General features: G+C 38.4%; 1 long non-coding RNA gene across 3 annotated transcripts in view; it reads right to left on the bottom strand.

Moving 5' to 3' along the window:
* LOC127550715 (uncharacterized) overlaps positions 1-19,993 on the bottom strand; it is a 156,065-nt gene that overhangs the window by 126,559 nt on the left and 9,513 nt on the right. For 2 of the 3 annotated variants that reach the window (XR_007950924.1, XR_007950926.1), the window contains exons 1-2: positions 19,467-19,589; positions 15,536-15,646 (exon numbers count right to left, since the gene is read on the bottom strand). This is a non-coding gene — a long non-coding RNA (uncharacterized LOC127550715). Of the gene's footprint in view, positions 1-15,535; positions 15,647-19,466; positions 19,590-19,993 lie in introns of those variants that run through there. The other variant, XR_007950925.1, reaches the window with a different exon arrangement.

Raw genomic sequence — 19,993 nt, 5'->3', positions numbered from 1 at the left:
ATTAGCTTTTCATTGGCTGCCAGGTCATATTGTTGATGAGCTAGGCACAGGGGTCCTCAAGCTTTTTAAATAGGGGGCCAGTTCACTGTCCCTCAGACTGTTGGAGGGCCAGACTATAGTAAAAACAAAAACTTTGTTTTATGGGCCTTTAAATAAAGAAACTTCATAGCCCTGGGTGAGGGGGATAAACGTCTTCAGCTGCCGCATCTGGCCCAAGGGCCGTAGTTTGAGGACCCCTGACTGCTAGGGCATATTTCCCCATCCCACTCCCCGCCCCCAGATCTCACTGGTAATAAGAGAAAAACGGAGATTTCTGATTTGGTTCTCAAAGGCATTAGGTTTTTTCTTTTTCTTCTCCTCTCTTTGTCTCTCCTTGCTTGAGGTAGAAAAGTAGAAAAAGAAGGGACTGTTCTATGGTACATTGACAATAAAAGTTTTATTCACCTGTGACTCACATCCCTCTCTGTGGTTCTGCCTTCTACATTCCCCTAATCTATTTCTATCCGGTGATATCTCGGAAGGGGTGGGGCAGGGGAATAGTATGAGTGCATTCCTGAATGTGCAATCTCTAAATCCATCAGATATTTTGTGGACTTCTGGATTTTCCCCATAAAGAATCACAGCAAAGGAATGTGCTGTTTAGAGGCATGGACTCTGAGATATAAAAGTGCAACCCAATAACACCTGAGTGTCATTCCTGCTGTGGGCCTGGGGACAAGGAAAGGAGAATACTTACAAAGAGGGAGGCACAGGCCTAGTTTGCTCTAGAAAAGCTGATGATTAAATTATAGAAATTCAATTTTTAAAAATAAATATTAAATATCTGCTACAAATGGGCTCAATCTTGGGGAAGAAGAGAGAGGACAGACAGGATTTAATTTAAATTCATATTGCTCCATAACAGCAACAATAATGATAACCAACATTTATATGGCGCTTTAGGATTTACAAAGGGCTTTTCAGATATTGTCTCATTTTTATCTTCCCTACAATACTAGGAGGGGAAATTAAAGCAGATAGAAGTTAAATGACTTGTGCAAGGTAAGAGAATAGGCATTTATATAGCACCAATATACTTTGTGGTGAGGCACTATGCTAATGGATTTGTACAAATATTACCCCATTTGATCTTCACAAAACTCCAGGATGTAGGTACTAATATTATTCTCATTAGACAGCTGAAGAAAGTGAAAAAGCTTTTGCAACTTGCTATAACTAACAGATAGCTAATTAACAATATCTGAGGGTATATTTGAACTTCTCTTTCTGACTCTAAACCCAGAACTCTATCCACTACACTTCCAAATGCCCCTGCTAGGCTATAAGTATTTGAAAACATAGACTATGTCATATATTTTCATATAAGACTATAGACCTAAGGTTGAAAGGACCCTAATGTTCATCTAAGCCATACTCCTTCATTTTACAGATTAAAATCTGACATATAGAGAAACTAAAAGTCACATTGGCACGTGTCCTTCCCTGCCCCATTGCCTAGCATCATGCTGGGCATGGTGAGCTATTAAAAACTGTTGATTGGTTAACTAATATAAGAATCCTCCAAAGAGACCAATGGGTAACTAGTATAGCAGAGGGGATCACAGAATATAAAGCTAGAAATTATAGCATTCTCAATTTAGAGCTAAAAGATTTCCTAAAAAGTCACTGAGTCTAACTACCTCATTCTCAGCCTCCAGGTCTTTCTATTCAGACATAATACAGTGGTGACTGTGACTATCCCCAACTTATCCCTTTTTTTTTTTTTTTTTTTTTTGTAAATAATAATTTGCCTGTAGTCATTCCCATTGGAAGACCGGCAACTTGAGAGAAGGTACAGTATTTTGCTTTTTTTATGATTCCCAGTGCTTAGCCCAATGCTCAGCACATAGTAGGAACTTAATAAAGACTTACTGACAGACTCATCAAGAGAAAGTCAGGCGGGCAAAGGAGTGATTAGAAACTGCAGGAACTCTGTCCAAGGCTTCCTAAAGGATGTGCATTTTTAAAGGATGTGCTTTCAAAAAAGGAAGAGATGTATTGGCAGAGAGGAATGGGGACAGGGGTCTGGGAATGACAGGAAGAAAATTAAACAAAGTGCACAGAGAGCCAGTGGAGAACAATTCACCAGGAATCCACCACTCGCCAACCTTTCTTGGATTCTTAATTGCCTTGGGTCTCACAGCATTACATTAAAATCCCTGGAAAAAGCAATTTTTCTCATTTTTCCTATCCCTCCTCAGAATCTTCTTGCTCTACACACACACACACACACACACACACACACACACACACACACACACACACACCCCTCGGGCCAACAAAAGCTCACAAAACTTTTAGCTTAAATAACCCCAGTAGACATTGGCAAATCAGCTGAAAAAATAATCCACAAATCATTACAAAAGCCTGCTCAACCCGCCATAAAGATTTCTTTCACCATTGTGACCTTAATGAGAATGTGGCCCATGGGATTTGCTGGAAGCTTTACGACAAAGCAGCAGCAGCCTGGAAGAGAAGAATGGGAGGCTCTCCAGAAACATAAACAGAGATCAATGAAATAGTAACAAAAACACAAAGGACCTCACCCACTCCACCCTCACTCTCCCAAATACATAAAGCTCCCATCCTCTGGTCCAACATCCATAAGCTTAACTAAGGCACAGACCATGCCATTGACTACCCCTAAGCTTCAGCTGGCTGGCAAGTGCAATGCCCTTGGGTACATACAAAGAATGAATGAGAGAGTGGTCTTGGCTCAGCACAGCCCATCTCCACCATATGCTTTGGTGCCTTTGCTCAGGCCATTCCCTATGTCAGGGATGCCATCTTGAACTGTTGAATTCCTTCTTATTTCTTAAAGACCAACTACAATGCCGCCTCCTCCATTAAGCCTTCCTTGGCTGCCTCTGTTCCTATAGTAAGAAACACACACACACACACACACACACACACACACACACACACACCCTCAACACTTTCTCTTAAAACTCTTTGTTGTATTTCTGATGTACAAGTCAGGTTATTTTAGTCACCAAAGTTGGTATTTAATCTTGTCTGGCTAGACCAAATCTCCTAGGAAGCAAGATGCTATCTAATCTTTTATTTCCAGGCTAGCCTATAGTACTCAAGATACAGTAAGTGCTTAATTAATGTTTGTCCACATCCAATTAAGGGCTGAGTTTTACAGATTTTTGCCTCTGCAACATTGTTCTTATGCATATTCTTTATTTCCTTCAGACAGCCACCACTTTACTTCAGGTCCTTACCACCTTCCAAAAAGACTATTTCAAAACCTTCTAATTGGTCTCCTTCTACCTAGTCCATACTTTCTCCAATCCATCCTTAACTGCCAAAATGATGTTCCTAAAGCACAGGGCTGTTCCCCTGCTCTAGAAGCTTCACTGCTTCCCTCCAGCCTCCAAGATAAAATACGAATCCCACAACTGGGCCTTTACGGGCCTTCACAGCCTGGCTCCAGTCTAACTTTCACAATTATTTTTCATCTCCCATTCCAAGCAAATGAGCCTTCTACGTGTTTCTTGAATTCTTCATTCAATCTCCCTCTTCTGCTTTCATACACACTATCCTGAATAACTATGTGTCCCCTCCTCACCTTTACTTCTTAGCTTCCCATGAGAAACCTCTTCTTATTCTCCTAGTTATTATAACTCTTCTCTTCCTTGAATAATGTTATATTTATATTCAAACATTATATCTAATAGATCAAAATAAACACCCTGAGGTCACTGATTTTTGTTTTGACGATACCTCTAGCACCCAACACAGGCTTTGCATAAAGCAGATGTTTAATGAAGCACAATTCAAAATTTGTGCCTAGTGATTTCTTCTTCTGGCACATGGCATTCTTCTGAAGGCTTTAGGAACACTCTCTCACTTCTGAGTGGGGCAGTTCCTTGACTTTCCCCTCATCTTTCTTCCTCCCCTTCCCCTGATCTTTCTTCCTCCCCTTCCCCTGATCTACATCTACATTCCTACCACTTGCCTCTGTCTCTCCCACTTTCTTATAATGGCTGAAGTGATAGAAAGTTGAGGGCATCTGGACAAGTTGGAAGATGATGATTAGGAAAGAACTATTATTGCTCAATCCACAGCCATACCACCCTGAATATTCCATATCTGTTCTGATCTTGGAAACTGTGGGTCTGGTTAGTACTTGTATGGGAGATCACCTAGAAAGACTGGGTACCATATGGATGCAACTCAAGGGCATAGGGGATGGAATGGCAGATCTTGAGTTCAAATTTGGCCTCAGACATTTGCTAGCTGTATGACTCTGAGCAAGTCACTCATCCCTATTTGCCTCAGTCTCCTCATTTGTAAGATAATCTGGAGAAGGAAATGGCAAACTACTCTAGTGTCTTTGCCAAGAAAACCTGCCAAAATGAGTCAAACACTCCTGAAATGACTGAACAGTAATTATAATTTTATTATTAAATGGTATCCATGAGGCTTAGGATTTAGAGCTAAGAGGAACCTTAGAGATCATCTAATCTTGCTCTCTCATTTCATGAGTAAGGAAACTCAGAGGGGTTAAGTGACTTGCCCAGGGATTTGAATACAGATCTGACATTTGAGTCAGGGCTCTCTCCAGTGTACCAGAATGTCTACAGTCCAAACTGGCCAGGGAAGGGAGAAAAAGAGGAAAGGCAGATACAATTAATCAATAAAGATTGGTTAAAAAAAAAAAACAAAAAACTCATAGGCCCTGGACTGATGCAATCATTAAGTGAGCTAGCTATCTAAAATTCTAATTATCCAAAGATAAACCATCATTATTAGCATTTTCATTATTTAAAAATTCAAAGTACAATATTCTTAATTTAGATCCTTCTCAAGTAGGAAATGCTGACATCAGGTCTCTGGTTTTATTCTTCCAAATTCCCTTTCCTTACCTCACTCTTGGTCTTTTAGTAGGACAGGCATCATTACTGAGTCCTGAATATGTCAAGCTTGAGAGATATTCATTGTCTGAATATCAAAGTGTTATTATACCCATGTAAGAATCCCAGAACCTCAATGTTGTCAAGGACCTTGGAGTCCTTCCAGCCCAACCCACAAATGAGATACCCATCTACAAAATACTCAAGTATGAAAACTCTGTCTGAAGATCTCAAGAGAGGGGGGATCTTCTACGTTTCATAGTATCCCACTGCACTTTGGGTACCTCTGATTGTTAATGAGTTTTATTGTAAATTAGACCTATTGTTAAATCTGCCTCTTTTCTCCTTCCAACTATTATACCTAGTTCTGCCCTCTGGGGCCAAACAGAACAAGCCTAATCCTTCTTCCAGGTGACAACCCTTCAATTATGTATAATTGACTAAAATATATAGAGCATATAAAATCCCTTTTTGTTGATTGTTGATTTTAAGAAAGAATTTTACTTAGTAGAGCGAAACAAAGCTTTAAAGGCTGTTCTTCAGACCAGATTTCTCTCACATGTACATCAAAATTATGTAAGATTTCATGACATGAACAATTACTTTATTCACCAACCCACTGAATGAGGTGTTAAAGGGAAAGTATATGTTTGCCCAAGGCGGTTGCCAATGCCTTGGAAGATGTCTTGTGTTGAAATCCAAACAAAAGAAAGGGAGCTCCTACTGAGGGTGAATGTCCAAATACATTTTTTAAACAGATTAATGCATCCCTGAAAAATCACTGACCTGATATGGGACTCTGTACAAAGAACATGATGTCTCCAGTTGCTTCAGTTCTGCTATTATGCTAAACAAAAGTTCCCCCCGATGCTCAGAGAACAGGCAAATAGATTGGTAGCCCTCAGTTACTCCTGAAGTTCCAGAGACAGTTTCTACTTGGTTCCCAGTATGACCTGAGCAGGGAATATTAACTTCAGCTTAAGTCTAAAAGGATTCTCAGTTTTGTCCTCATGTTGCTTAATCTCTCTGGGCCACAATTTTCCCACCTGTAAAATGTGGAAGTGATTTCTTAAGGTCCCTTTCACTCCAGAGCCTACTATCTTTCTTGTTTAAGCCTCATGGAAACCCCCTAACAAGAGAAATGCCTGCTCTGTGTTTTGTAGATGAAGGACAAGGAAATTGAAGAAAAACCTGTGAAATGTGGGCCACATGAAATTCTTCTGAAGACTTTAAGGATACTTTCCCAGTTCTGAAGTAGAATAAATGTCTCTACTGAAGCTCCCTGGCTTTCTTCTTCCCTTCTTTCCTCCTCCCCAATTCCTACTTCCTACCACTTTGATTCACATCTCCCTCTTCTTCATAATGGTTGAAATGATAAATAGATGAGGACACATGAGCAAGGTGGAGGGAACCTAGTTTTATTTTCTCCCTCTCTGATGAGACCTGTAAATCTGTTGCTGATATTTAAAAATGATTTACAGACAATTAAAACGTGGCATTCCATGTGCCAAGTTCTGTGCTAAGAGCTTTACAATAACTATCTCATCTGATTCTCACAATAACCCTAGAAGGTAGGTACTGTCATTATTCTCATTGTATAGTTGAGGAAACTGAGGCAAATGGAGGTCAAATGATGTGCCCGGGTCCCACATTTAAGTGTCTGAAGCTGGATTTGGACTCAGGTATTCCTGACTGCAGATCCAGGCTCTATCCACTGTACCCTTTATTTTTTTGTTTGATTTTCAATTTAGACCCTAGGATCCAACCTAGATTTAATTGATATGAATTTTTCTTCCTAAAATAATAATACAAGTCCATACAAAATATTACAAGTCCATAATGAAGGTCATGCTCTTTTGGGGAATGATGGGAAAGAAAAGGGAGAGTATCCCATGGCACCAAGCAAAGTAGCTCTAGTTCTGTGATGTTCCATGCTTCTGAATCCCATAGCAGATTGCTGGAAAAAAAAACAGAATAGCCATGCTGCAGGCTAACATCTTATCCTGATTGTTATTTTGCCAAGCTCATGTTGAGTTCATGTTCAATCCACATATCAGGATAATCCAGTGATTGACACATAATAAGCACTCACTACTTTTCACTTACTCATTCATTCATTCTAGGGAGGAGTACTATCCCATTCAGATATTTCCTGAGTAGAGGAAGTCTAGATCAGAGATTTTTCTGGATTACAACAGTGAGGAAATAGAATGTGCTCCCTAGAAATAAGAGGTGATAGAGAAATAAGAAGATATCTTTGTCAGCTAGAGTCTCATCCACATGGCTCTAGGGTGAATAATATTCTCCATATTCTTTACCCTAATCTTTATTAGGGATAATTCCCCTGCTTCTCAGGCTATTATAAGAATCAGAGTTGAAGGATACTTCAAAATAATCAAGTTCAAAGTGTTCATACTATGGATAAAAAAAGTAAGACTTAGAATGGGGACCATAGGATAATAGATTTAAAGCTGAAAGGAAGCCAACTGGCCCTGACTAACAGATCGAGAAACTGAGACCCAAAGAAGTTGTGTCCCAAAGTTACATGTGTGTTAGGCAACAAAGGTAGAATTTGAATCCAGACCCCCCAATTCCCAAATCTACTATCTTTTTAAATCACAGCCAAGTGCTTTTTTTCAACGCATAGCACAATTCTTAATCCTCCTTCCCCTTGCTCTAAACAAATGAGGTGACACTTTGAGATAGCTGAGATTTTCAAAACAGAACTTTTTTCATCCAAAGCCACCTTTCTAACTTCCCTAATTCTGCCCATAGCAACATCATCCTTCCAGAGTCACCATCTTGAAATCACCTTTGACTCCTGGTTCTCACCCTAGATATCCAATCCTTGTCAAGTCTTGTCAATTCCACTTTTACAACATCTGCCCCCTTCTTTCCACTTACACAATCATTACACTAGTTCTAGCCCTCATCACTTCTTGCCTGAATGCCTTCAATAGCCTCTTAATTGGTCTCCCTGGGCCCTGTCCCCACCATCTCCAGTCCTTCTGCCAAACAGGTGCCAAAGGATATCCCTAAAATATAGGTCTCCTAGAAAGCTTCAATGTCTCCCTCTTGCCTCTAGGATCAAATACCAACTTCTGTTTGGATTCTAAAAAATACCACAATCTGGTTCCCAACTTCCTTTGTGGGCTGAACACACACTGCTCCCCCTCACACACTCTATTTTAGCCACACTACAGCTCATACCCGATGTTCTATCTCCCACTTCCCTGCCTTCACATGAGCTAGGAACTTTTCTAGCCCTAGTATATATTTTCTTCTCAACTCTGACTCTTAGGATCCCTAGATTGCTTCAAAACGCTACTAAAATATCATCTCCTACATAAGACCTACTATGATTTCTCACCCTCCCCAGCTGCCAGGACCCTCCCCCTTCTCCATTAACTTATACTTACTTTGAATATATGTTCCTTTGATTTATATATGTACCTGTTGTTTTTCCTGGTGGAATGTAAGCTCCTTTAGGGTGGGGACTATTTTAATTTTTGTTTTTATATCTCTAGAGTCTAGCACAATACCTGGTATATAGTAAATGCTTAATACAGCTTTGCTGGTTGGTTGATTGGTTGTCTAAATTCCCTGTCAATTTAAAAGCTGGCAAAATGACGAATATTTTCTAAAATTTTCTAGGACACCTCAGTGGCTGCATCTTGCAACTATATTCTCCTAATTTTTAGTTATCAGTTATTAGATTTGACAAGGATGGGAGCTGAGCAATTCTAGCTCTCTAGCATCTCTCAGAATGTGCTGCAGGCCCTCGCTCAGAGTATGGTGGAGTCTGCTTCACACTGGACTCCAGGGGCCAGCTCTAGCTCAGAATACTGGGAGTCTCCATCTGCGGAGGAAATCTGTCAGCAGCTGCCACTGTCACTGGGGTGGGGGAAGGGGAGAGCTGAGGACAACAACCAGGCAGGTGCCATCTGCCTATGTGAACACCACAGTCTGGGGGTCTAGTCGGCCATGGGAGAGGTGTGAGACAGACCCAGCCACCCCCTACTCACAAACAAATGCTCTTCTTCTGCCTCCCTTTAGAGGCAGCTCCTACCCAACCTATCCGTGGTGAGGGAAGCTGGCCAGACACATTCAAAGCCACACCACTGCTGAGATTGCCACCTAAGGTTTGGCCAGGACCCTGCAGCACTATGTAATTCAATATTTTCCCAAGACTTGAAGATCACTAGGAGCAATAAAAAGTCCGGTTCTAACTCAGTATTCAGAAGCAGGACATATCTAGGAATGAGAGGCTTCTCTATTCCTTATTTTGACTTGATGTCTACACAGCAAAAGTTACTTGTCAGATTGCCCAAATATCCCCACTGGATTGGGATTGTATGGGATATGGATAAGACATAGTCACTAGGATTTGGAGGGCAATTAGTAGAGAAAAGGATAAAAAATCACTTTGTAGAGAAAGGGAATATCCCAAGTCCTGACCTGAGATATTCTAATTAGATTTATCTATTGGACTTCAAACCCTTTTACCATCCTTCAATTCACCCAGGCTCAAAAACATAGGTCATCCTCAATTCCTCACTTTTTCTCACCACAAAAACCCAGTAAATCGCCAAGTCTTATCATTTCTGCCTGCACAGCTCTCATATGTCCCACCTTCTGTCCTCTGTCGCTGCTACCATCCTTGTGCAGAACCACATCCCCTCATTCCTGCACTATTACAATAATATTCTCATTGGTCTATCTTCCAAATCGCTTTTTCATCAGTTTATTAATTGAGCGGCTAAAGTGATCTGTCTAAAGCACAAAACTGTTACACACACACATTCAATAAATTTCAGTGACTCCCTACTACCTCTAAATTCAAATCATAAAATCTTCTTGGGCTTTTGAAGCTTTTCTGGTCTCCTTTTACTTTTCCAGTCTTTTTATATGTTATTCTCCATATACACTATTGTCCAGTGACTGACATCTTTATTGTTCCGCTCAAAGATATTCCATTTTCCAACTTCATGCATTTTCACTGGCTGTCCCCCATGCCTGATATTCTCCTACTCCTGCTTCCTGGCTTCCTTTCAGGTTTCCAAATCTCAGTTAACATTTTGTTTTCTGCAAGAAATCTTTACTTGTTCTTCTTAATGTTAGCGCCTTCTCTCCAGATTATATCCAATTTCCCCTATTAATTTTGTTCATACATAATCATGTGTATATTTTTTCCACATTAGATTGTGAGCTCTTTGAGGTCAGAAACTGTTTTCTGTCTTTCTTCATATCTCTTGATTTTAGAATAGTGTATAGCACACAGTAAGGGCTTAATAAATATTACTAACTTGACTTAGTTATAGCAATACTCCAAATTCAAGGAGATCAGTTCAGAGTAGACCAGGGGAAATGCTATAAAATGAGAAGCACTAGGTTTTGGTTAACAAAATGATTGTTTCATGTCCAAGAGATTATTCTTTAATGGACATATGCCAGCCACAGTTCCTCTTACCTTGCTGAGTTTGCTTCCTTTGGGCCTGGATATTTGGCAGTTATACATCATATCCAAATAATCCAAAAGAAAGTAAGGAATATGTCCACCTGGTCATCACATTTAGTATTTTCCCAGGAAATGCCATAGCTATAACTCGACAATTGTCACAAACTGCAGCCTGCTACAAATGGCATGAAGTACCTTCTAAGTTGAGGAGCCAAATGGAAAATAAGACAGAGATCCCAGAACATCAGTGAAAAGCCACTGTTTAGGACTGGGGGAAATGGGGAAAGAAGGACAGATAGATGAGGAGTTTCTGATGGCTTCTTACTTTAATTCTTCTTGCTTATTAGGTGCTAAGATGAAATGTTTACAGCTGTGGAAAGACAGCAAGCACTTTCAGCATCCTCTAAATTCAGGACCTTGGTGTAAAATCTCAGTCACTCCATCCTAATTATACTTCTAATTGAAGTTCTTTATTGTGGCTTTCTAACAGAGCTCATGCCAAGGGTGGGCAACATTGTTCCAGCCTGAATTCCATCAGCCACCCACAGGCCTGTCATTTGAGCTTCCTATGGACCACGGTTTTTCTCTGCTTGGTTGGTCCTTAAAAATGAAGCACTTACCTTTGCTTCTGACCTAAACTGGCACAGACTTCTCTGATATCTTGGAAGGCAGTTTCTAGACAGCCTAACTGCATGAGGGTGTGATGCAAAGTTTCAGAAAATATTGTGGCGTCTATGTGGCCAATCCAGATAATTGATAGGTTTTAACTATCCAGATTAATGCTAGCTATGCTCCCCCTCCATTTCAGATGAATAAACCACTTTAGCTATGAAGACATACTTTGTAGTAATGAAACTGCTAAAATAATTTCCCATATAACAATTATGAAGATCTTCATATTGATTCCTGGTGCTAAACATATGTTGAGAGGGCAAAAGAGAAAGTGGTATTAAAGCAAAATATCTTAATTTTGAATGAATTGTCAGGGGGGAAATGCTTATTAAGCACTTAATACTTTTCCAAAACTATGCTAAGCCATGGAAATACAAATAGAAAATCAAGATATAATTCCTGTTCTCAAGGACCCTATATTCTAATTGAAAGAAACCATACATATGAAAGCTTCAAGCTATTGGCAAGGCCACAATTTCTTAGGACACATCCATAGGTTGGATGGGAACATCCAGGAGTTGGGGGGAGTAGTGGTAGGAAAGATACTAAGGCTCATTTTTAATTGCACTTTCAAAAGCAATTGTAAAATGCTTTTTAAAGTAGTTCCTAAGGTGCTTTTAAGTTTCAAAACATTTTCATATCCGTTTTTGACACTCAAAATATAGCTATAAAAGTAAACATGATGGCTATCATTAGCCTGATTTTATGAATGAGTCCCAGTGCAGAAAAGTAAATTGCCCAGAATTAAAGAGCTAATGCATTGTAAAGCCAGAGCTAGATTAGTTTTTCTCACTTCCAGTTTCAGGCTCATCCCACTGCAGAATACTTTATTCACTAGTCATTTCCCTGCCCAACTAAGCCTTCTATATCCATGTATGTCTCCTGTACTAAAAATGTAGTAGATAGCCACCCATCTTTTCAAATGCATGATTTTCATTGTTTTGTTTTTATTATTTAATCTATATTTTTCTATTTCTATTTTTTTACTTTATTATTCTTTTAATGTTATTAATAACTATCACTGTGTTTCTATAAAATGGAAAGCTCTTTGAAAGAAAAGGTTTTTTTAGGTTTTACTTTGTACCTCCTTCCTTCACCTTCTCCTTTCATGGAGAAGTAATTTAATAATTGTTTAATTCAATTCAACTGAAAAAAAAAACACACATATCAACTTAACTACAGGATTGTTAGGCGACAAGCACTGTATAAATTGTAAAACATATAAATATGTCATAATTATTATTTTTATTAATTTCTTAGTCAAAATAGGTTTTGTTACTCTTTACTGATAAATTAACTGATGCCTAGAAAGATTAAATGTGAAAGGTCTCATAGGCATTTAGCTACAAAGTTTTATTTTTTTAGCTGGATGTTCTTACCATCATTCTCAGTTGAATTATCCACACCAACTTGTGAGGCTAGAAATAACTTATTTTATCTCCAGGTATGTGATGAATAAAAATGTTTCTACTACAATATCATAAAACCAAAGTGTGTGTGTTCTCGTTCTCTCTCTCTCTCTCTCTCTCTCTCTCTCTCTCTCTCTCTCTCTCTCTGTCTCTCTCTTTCATTCTCAAATACACATATATTCATTATTATTCTTGTTTTGCTTTGTTTTTTATGCAATCACAGTTAAGTAAGTTAGTAAGTGTTTGAGGCTAAATTGGAACTCAAAATCTCCTGAGACTCCAAGACCGGTGCTCTATCCACTGAGCCATCCGGCTGCCCTATATACAAACACTTTCATTCTCATACACATGCTCATTTTGTGTGTGTGTGTGTGTGTGTGTGTGTGTGTGTGTGTGTGTCTCATTGTCGCTGCCTGACTCTCTGTCTCTGTCTCTACTTCTCTCTTTCTGTCTCTGTCTCTGTTTATATGTGTGTCTCTCTCTTTCTCTTTCTCTCTTACAGTGTTTCTGTCTCTTTTTTTCTCTCCCTACTTCCCTCCCTTTTCCCCTTTCTCTGTCCTTTTCTCCATCTCTTCCACCTAACTACTATGTGACTTTGAACCAGTCATTTAACATTTGTGAGCCTTAGTTACCTCATTTGTCAAGGGTTAAATATCAGTCCTCCAGGAGCTCAAGGAGTCAGCACTTGAATGTCCTCTCCTTTTAGAGAGTTCTTCCTTCCTTCCTCTTTGCCCACACAATAGAGACTGCTCTGTTATCATTAATCATCAGGAGGACCTTAGGGAAGGGCTCAGGATTTCTAAGCTGTTACAATCTCACTCCAAATGCAACCACTTCATTTTGATCAGATTCTTGTCTCACTTTCTTCCCCAGGGCTGGCTCTGGTTGGGGTGGAGGCAGAAAGGGTAAATTTTAAATAATGGGAATATATTTCAAATAAGAATGAAATCTTTCCTGCTGATCAGAATAAAGGAAGCATTCTAGTCCAGGGAGGATGGAATTTTGAGCAGTTTCTGCTCATTTGGTTCCAGGGAAGATATTTGAATCAGCCTACATCTCCTTCTCATGAAATCTGGATAATCTGCCATACTCAGCTGAGATTTCTGAGCCAACTATTCAGGAGTTGACAGAGACAGGCAGGAAGTTTCTCTCTTGTAAGAGGAGCTGGGCAATATTGGTACATTTCCATGCACACTGACTACCTCCAAAAGCAGCTACCACATGAGTAGCAGAGATTTTATTTAACTCATTTGTCTTGTCAGCCTTCTAACACATGATATAATAAAACCTGCATGTCTAGTCATTTTACTACCCCTGAATTTTTTTTTTACAGGAAAAGGATATCCTGAAAAAAATATTAAAGAAAGGCAGGGTATCCAACCAAACCCCTGTAAATAACTCATTTACATGCCTTGAGAGCTCCTTCAACATGATCCACATGTCATGTTTTTCTTCCAATACCTTGCCAAAAAGGAAGGAAAAAAAAACTTTCTCTCCACCTTCATTTCCCAACAAAACACAATGATCTAAGAAAAATAATAAACAAGAAACAATAGCCTAGACAATAATTAGGTTATAATTCTTACCTAAGAAATGACTGTAGTCAGAGAAGGGGCAAGAAAAGGGGGGTGGGGAATCTTCCCTCACCTTAGCCCTCTCTTCTCAATAAGCTAATAAAACAATCATTTAAACAAAATTATGGATTTAATGATAGAAAGTTCCAATAAGTCAAAACACTCATTCCTAGGTGTTAATGGAGTTAAAACCCTGCCATTAACACAGAAGAAGTGTGACCCTAAGCAAGTCACATAACTTCTTACTACCAGTAACTTACTAATTTCTTACTATTCCTTATTAATTTCAGTTTCCTCATCTATAAAAATGGGGATGAATAATTGTAACACCTCACAGGTGGTTGTGAGGATCAAATGAGATAGTGTATCTTAAACAATTTACAAATATTAAAGCATTACACAAAGGTTATTTATTCTTGTAAAGGGAAGGATCTGGGACTTGGAGTGAGGGGCAGCCGGGAATTATACCAATTGCTGAAATGAAGGTTTCCATTTCTGCTTTCAAAGCCCCAGAACACAGATGGTACAAGGTGGTACAAAAGCTTTTAGAGTCTTTTTTTCTTTTCCTTCATGTTGCTCAAAGCCACAATGAACCAATGACAGGGAGGTAAGTTAGAGCTCTCACATATCCCAGCATGCCAACCCCTGCCCTAGTGAATAACTTGACTTGTCTACTGCTTCTAAACAGCTGGAAAAATGTCAAACTGTCATGAGTGATTAAAGTGGGATTTTCCAAAGGTTTCAAAAATATCTCATAATTCTAGACCTTATTCCTCCCCCAGAAAATGAAGCTTTTGCCTTAGTGAAGCTAGTGTAGGAGGGTTCCATTTTGCACCCCAGCTTATCCTCTCACCTTGCACTTTCTTATAGTGCATCAATTTGTGGAGAGAGGAGACTTTAGCAGATACTATCAGAGAATGGCCTTTACTAAAAAGTTTTTAGTCTTTTTCCCTTCTGATCTGCAGAGACATTTTGGATGCTTTTATCCCAGCAATATGCTTGGGAGCAGTTCACTGCTTTTGTCAGGACAATGATAATCATGGTCTCCTTCTATTTCACTAGCTCATCAGGATGGCTACTGAAGTTTTGCAATATCTTAAATAACTGGATACCAGGTCTGTGAAGAAAGGGTCATGATTTATAATTCATTTCTAAAAAGTTTCAGGGCCAGGCATTGGATATTTTGAATATTCAGATGAGACAGTACAGGAAAATGAGAAGAGCACTATATTTGAGATACAAAGACTTGGGTTCAAATCTCAGTTCTGGTATCTGTTTAATGAGTCATTTTATTTGATAAATAATATAACCTCTGTGTGCTTTAGTTTCATTATTTACGAAAGGAATTTTAGTTTCTAGGGGCCTTTCTAATTTTGTATGCTTTTCATGTGTTTTTTCCTTCCTAACATTTTACTTTTAGATGACTATAATGAATGAGCATTCTTGCCATTTTCTAGGTTTTCTTATCACCAAATCACCAAATCACCAAAATATAAACTTTCAGAGTTGGAGGGGACTTACATTTTCATGTAATTCTCATGAAAGAACACATATTCTTTCTTTCTCTCTCTCTCTTTCACACTTCTCCTCCTCTTCCTCTTCTTTTTTCTTCTTCTAATTTTAAATCTAGAACTGTAAACCAAGAAGAGGGCATGCTTAGCAGGGTTAAATGCAATAGATAAGTTAAGGATCAAATCTCAATTAAAACCATCAGATTTGGCAATCAAGAAGTCATTGGTGATTTTAAAAAGAATAGTTTCAATCCAGCTATATTTCAAAGAGGTGAAAAAAGTAAATGGAAAAGAAAGTGGAAACAATTAGTAAAGAAAGCTTATTTAAGGTATTTGAATGAGAACAGGAAGAATTATATGGAAGGAGAAATATACTTCTGTATCTTGAGGAAATGGTATGTTCTATTAAAGGTTTATTTTAAGTGAAAGAAACAAAGAGATTTAGGTATGTTTAAAGGAAATAGGGAAAGAATCAATATATGGAGAGAGGGATAGAGACAGAGAAATACCACAACCACCATAATTTCAATTGAATGAAAAATGTAATTGAGTAGTTCTCTAAAGAAGAAAGGTTATGAGGCAGCTAGGTGATGAAGTGGATAGAACACCAGCTCTGAAGTCAGGAGAACCTGAGTCCAAATCTGGCCTCAAACACTTAACACTCCCTAGTTGTGTAACCCTGGGCAAGTCACTTAACCCCAATTGCCTCAGCAAAAAAAAAAAAAAAGAAGAAGAAGAAGAAGGAGGAGGAGGAGGAGGAAGAGGAGGAGGAAAGAAAGGAAGGGAGGAAGGAAAGGAAGGGAGGAAGGAAGAAAGGAAGGAAGGAAGAAACAAACAAAGGTTACTGAGTGATGAAAGTCAGGAAGGAGTATTTCTAATACTCCAGATGAGGAGTAACCCTCTCCAAATGCCTCTCTGTATGGAAGCCAAGAGTCAGTGCAAGGGCTCTAGATTGGGGCTCTGTTTAGGGCAAGAAGTGTTTGGAACTTAGATTATTGACAGGAAGTAAATCAGATCCAGAAGAAAGACAGATGAGAAATAAGAGGTAAACAGGCTAACCTCAGGACTTCAAGGATCATTGTAGTCAAGTGACAGAGTGTGTGTGTGTGTGTGTGTGTGTGTGTGTGTGTGTGTGTGTATGCGCTTGCCTACAGGTATTGAAATCAAGCAAGAAAATAGGTCAGAATAACTAACCTGAATTCTAACTTTGCCATTTCTTAGCTGTGTGATCTCAAACAAGTCACAGTGTTTCTGATGCTCAGTTTCCTTATTTACAATGGGGATAATAATGCTTGCTAGTTTGTTGTGAAGTTGAAAATATCATAATGCCAAAGTAATTTATAAATTGTAAAGTGATATGTGGAAGTACGTATGTCAGGTAAAGGTAATGTGACATTGGAAAAACCATTTTCTAAGTCAAATAAACCATTATCTCTTTCTTGGGTGTAAGAGAAGGTATGATCAGTGCTAGAGAGAAGGTACTAGCATGGTGGGGTGAGGGCAGATCTTAATGAAGGCTAGTAAAAAAAGAGGAATGGGAGAGAAAGTTGTCCAGGATGAAGGGAAGTTTGTTCACTATGGAACAGGAATTTGAGAACATAACAGGAGGTTACACTGGGTTGAAATGGGACCCTACCATAGCAATATTAAGGATGATGGAGATGAGAAAATGGGAGATGGAAGATTGTGATTATTCTGTCTTAATAGAAAGTGAGTTATTATTACAGAGCTATGAAGAGAAAGAGAAAAAGTAATAGGAGTTTGCTGGATAATTTATAAATAGTTGAAGCTTACAGTTTCTATGAGGCATTGTAGAGGGTTCTGATCCTAAGTCTGGAATCTGCCTTCTGACTATTTGGGCCTTCTGACTCAAAGTTCAATCACTTTCCTCTAACCAGTGTTTATTGTTTCCTAAGACTTTTCACTTTTATACTTTTGTTTAATTTTTAAAAATATTTTTGTGAGCCTAATCAGAAGGACTCATTCAAGACAAGTAGAAAAAGGCCAATATTTGAAAGTATGATCACATATGGTGATAGGAAAGAAGTTGTTCTGGAAAACATTTCTATTCTAACTGGACCCACATCATCATGTCAGCACAGATCTTGGAATTAGAACATCTGAATTAAAACTCTTATTTCTAACACTTTTTATCTGTGTGGCCTTAAATAAGTCATTTCATCTCTCTAGTTGTCAGTTATAAAGGAGTTGGAATAGGTACTTTCTATGGCCTCTTCCACCCTAGTATTGTGTGACCTTCTGATTCTTAACTTATATTTATACTTTAATTCTTCAGGTATATAGGATTTTCTCCATTCCTTCTACAAATGAAGATTACAACTTTTCTTTGACTTAAAAGAAAGTCTTTGTGAACTGCTACAGTTTGGAACAAAAATCCTGGTAATCCATCTTCTGGTAATGAGCTTCTTTAAATTTACTTAGCTTGGTTCTTGGATGACAGATATATAGTTTATCATTGCTCTAAATTGCCATCTACTTCAGTTGTAATTGACAGTCAGGCAACAAGCATTTATTCAACAATTACTATGTGCCATTTTGCTAAGCATTCTAGTTACAAATAAAGATAACACCATGTCTTGATTTCAAGAAGCTCATATTCAGATGGTGAGAAAACATACAAATAATAACTATACATACAAGAAATTCATGATGTAAATCTGACAAACAGTCTCACAGGTACTGGGGGAGACAGAGGAAGAAGAGGGGAGACCAGGAAAAGTGTCTTGCAGAAAGTAAGATTAAGCTGAGTCTTAAAGGTCAGAGAAACTAAGAAGTAGAAGTGAAAAATAAAGCATTCCAGACATGGGAGGTTAAAATTTAAAAAAAAAATGGATGGAAGGGTATATTGTGAGAGAACAGCAAGTAAACTCGTGTAGCAGGATCATAGAGTTCATGAAGGAGTACCAAGTATAACAAGATTGGAAAAGGTGAGAGATGCAAGATTGTGAAGGATTTTACATGCCTGAGTATTTTCATTTGATTCTAGAAGTAACAAAGAGCTCCTGGAATTTATTGAGTAGTGGGAAGACATGAGCAGACTTGTGCTTTAAGAAAACAAACCCGTCAGCTGAGTGGAGGATAACTTGGAGAGATCTAAGGCAGGATCACAGCCAGAAAACTATTGCAATAATCCAGGTAAGCATTAATGAGGGCCTATACCAAGATGGGTAGCTGCATGAGGAGAAAGAAATATATCACAGAGAAGTTGTAAAGGTAAAGACAAGAAGACTTTACAGTAAACTATACATGAGGGTGAGGGCAAATGAGGAGTCCAGGATGACATCAAGGTTGTGGGCTTAGAGTAGCCACCAGAGTTTATATACTACTGAAATAAGCTTTGAGAATCTAGGGTCCCCTTCAAATAGGACTTGAAGAATAGTTATTAGTGGTAATGAAGGACATCCTGTGTAGCATGCTCAGAGTATCTCTTCTTAGTGCTGACTTTTCAGGAATGAAGAATTCTCTTGTTGTTTCCAGACATGTGATTATTCTGTGCTGAAATATATAAGTACTTTTAAATTATTGTGTGATCTCTTCATTGGCTGCTAAGCCAAGGAATCAATGTCTCAGGGGATGTTTAAAAAGAAGACACCATCACAACCATAAGGCACAACCACTTGGAGGAAATAGCAAGTTGTACATGGTAGATTTGCCGTTTTGTGTGCAATCATCTTTTTTTTTTTTTTTTTTAAATTGAACTGTATTACGGAAATTCTTATTTTTTTCTGTGAATTGAAAATAAAATTATTATAAAAAAGAGATAACATCTAACTCTCCCTCTCTTTCTTTGATCTTCAATGGTATCTAATAAGTTCAAGACATCCAGTGAGGAGTGAGGGAATTTTCTGGCCCTTTTCCATCAAGGCATGATTTTCATATGGAATCTATAAGAAGAAGCTCTATTCTTTGAATATTTGTACCTGAAAACCTGGCTTCCTTTTTTGCTTCTCTGTGTTTCCTTTCCTGAACAGGTGATCTAGCATCAATCTTGGGATGGATGTGTCCACATTTGGAAGTAATTCTATGAGTTTGAGAGATCTAGAAGTCCTGCGGATACATTGAATGAAACTGATTGTTAGCAATGGGGATTTTTTTATTTGACAAAATGATCAATAAAAAAGGAAGAAACCAAGCTCCTGGATTGGCATGGACTTTGAGGGATATAGTGAGGAACCAAAGTAAAATGTAGAATGCCCAATTGGTAATCCTATAATTTTCTTAAGATTCTCATGAGGTTGACATATCAACCTCTCATTATATTGTAATGGTAGTTATAAATAAGTTATTGAATACCCTTTAAGTAGATTGGTCAATATGTTTATCATTTCTTTTGTGTATAGAAATAAAATGCTCATCCCATACTCTGATTTATTTTTTTTAATTAAAGCTTTTTATTTTCAAAATATATGCATGGAAAATTTTCAACATTCACCCTTACAAAACCTTG

This window comes from Antechinus flavipes, chromosome 2, assembly GCF_016432865.1.
Source record: "Antechinus flavipes isolate AdamAnt ecotype Samford, QLD, Australia chromosome 2, AdamAnt_v2, whole genome shotgun sequence".
NCBI classification, from domain to species: Eukaryota; Metazoa; Chordata; class Mammalia; order Dasyuromorphia; family Dasyuridae; genus Antechinus; species Antechinus flavipes.
This window is presented reverse-complemented; position numbering and strand designations above follow the sequence as displayed.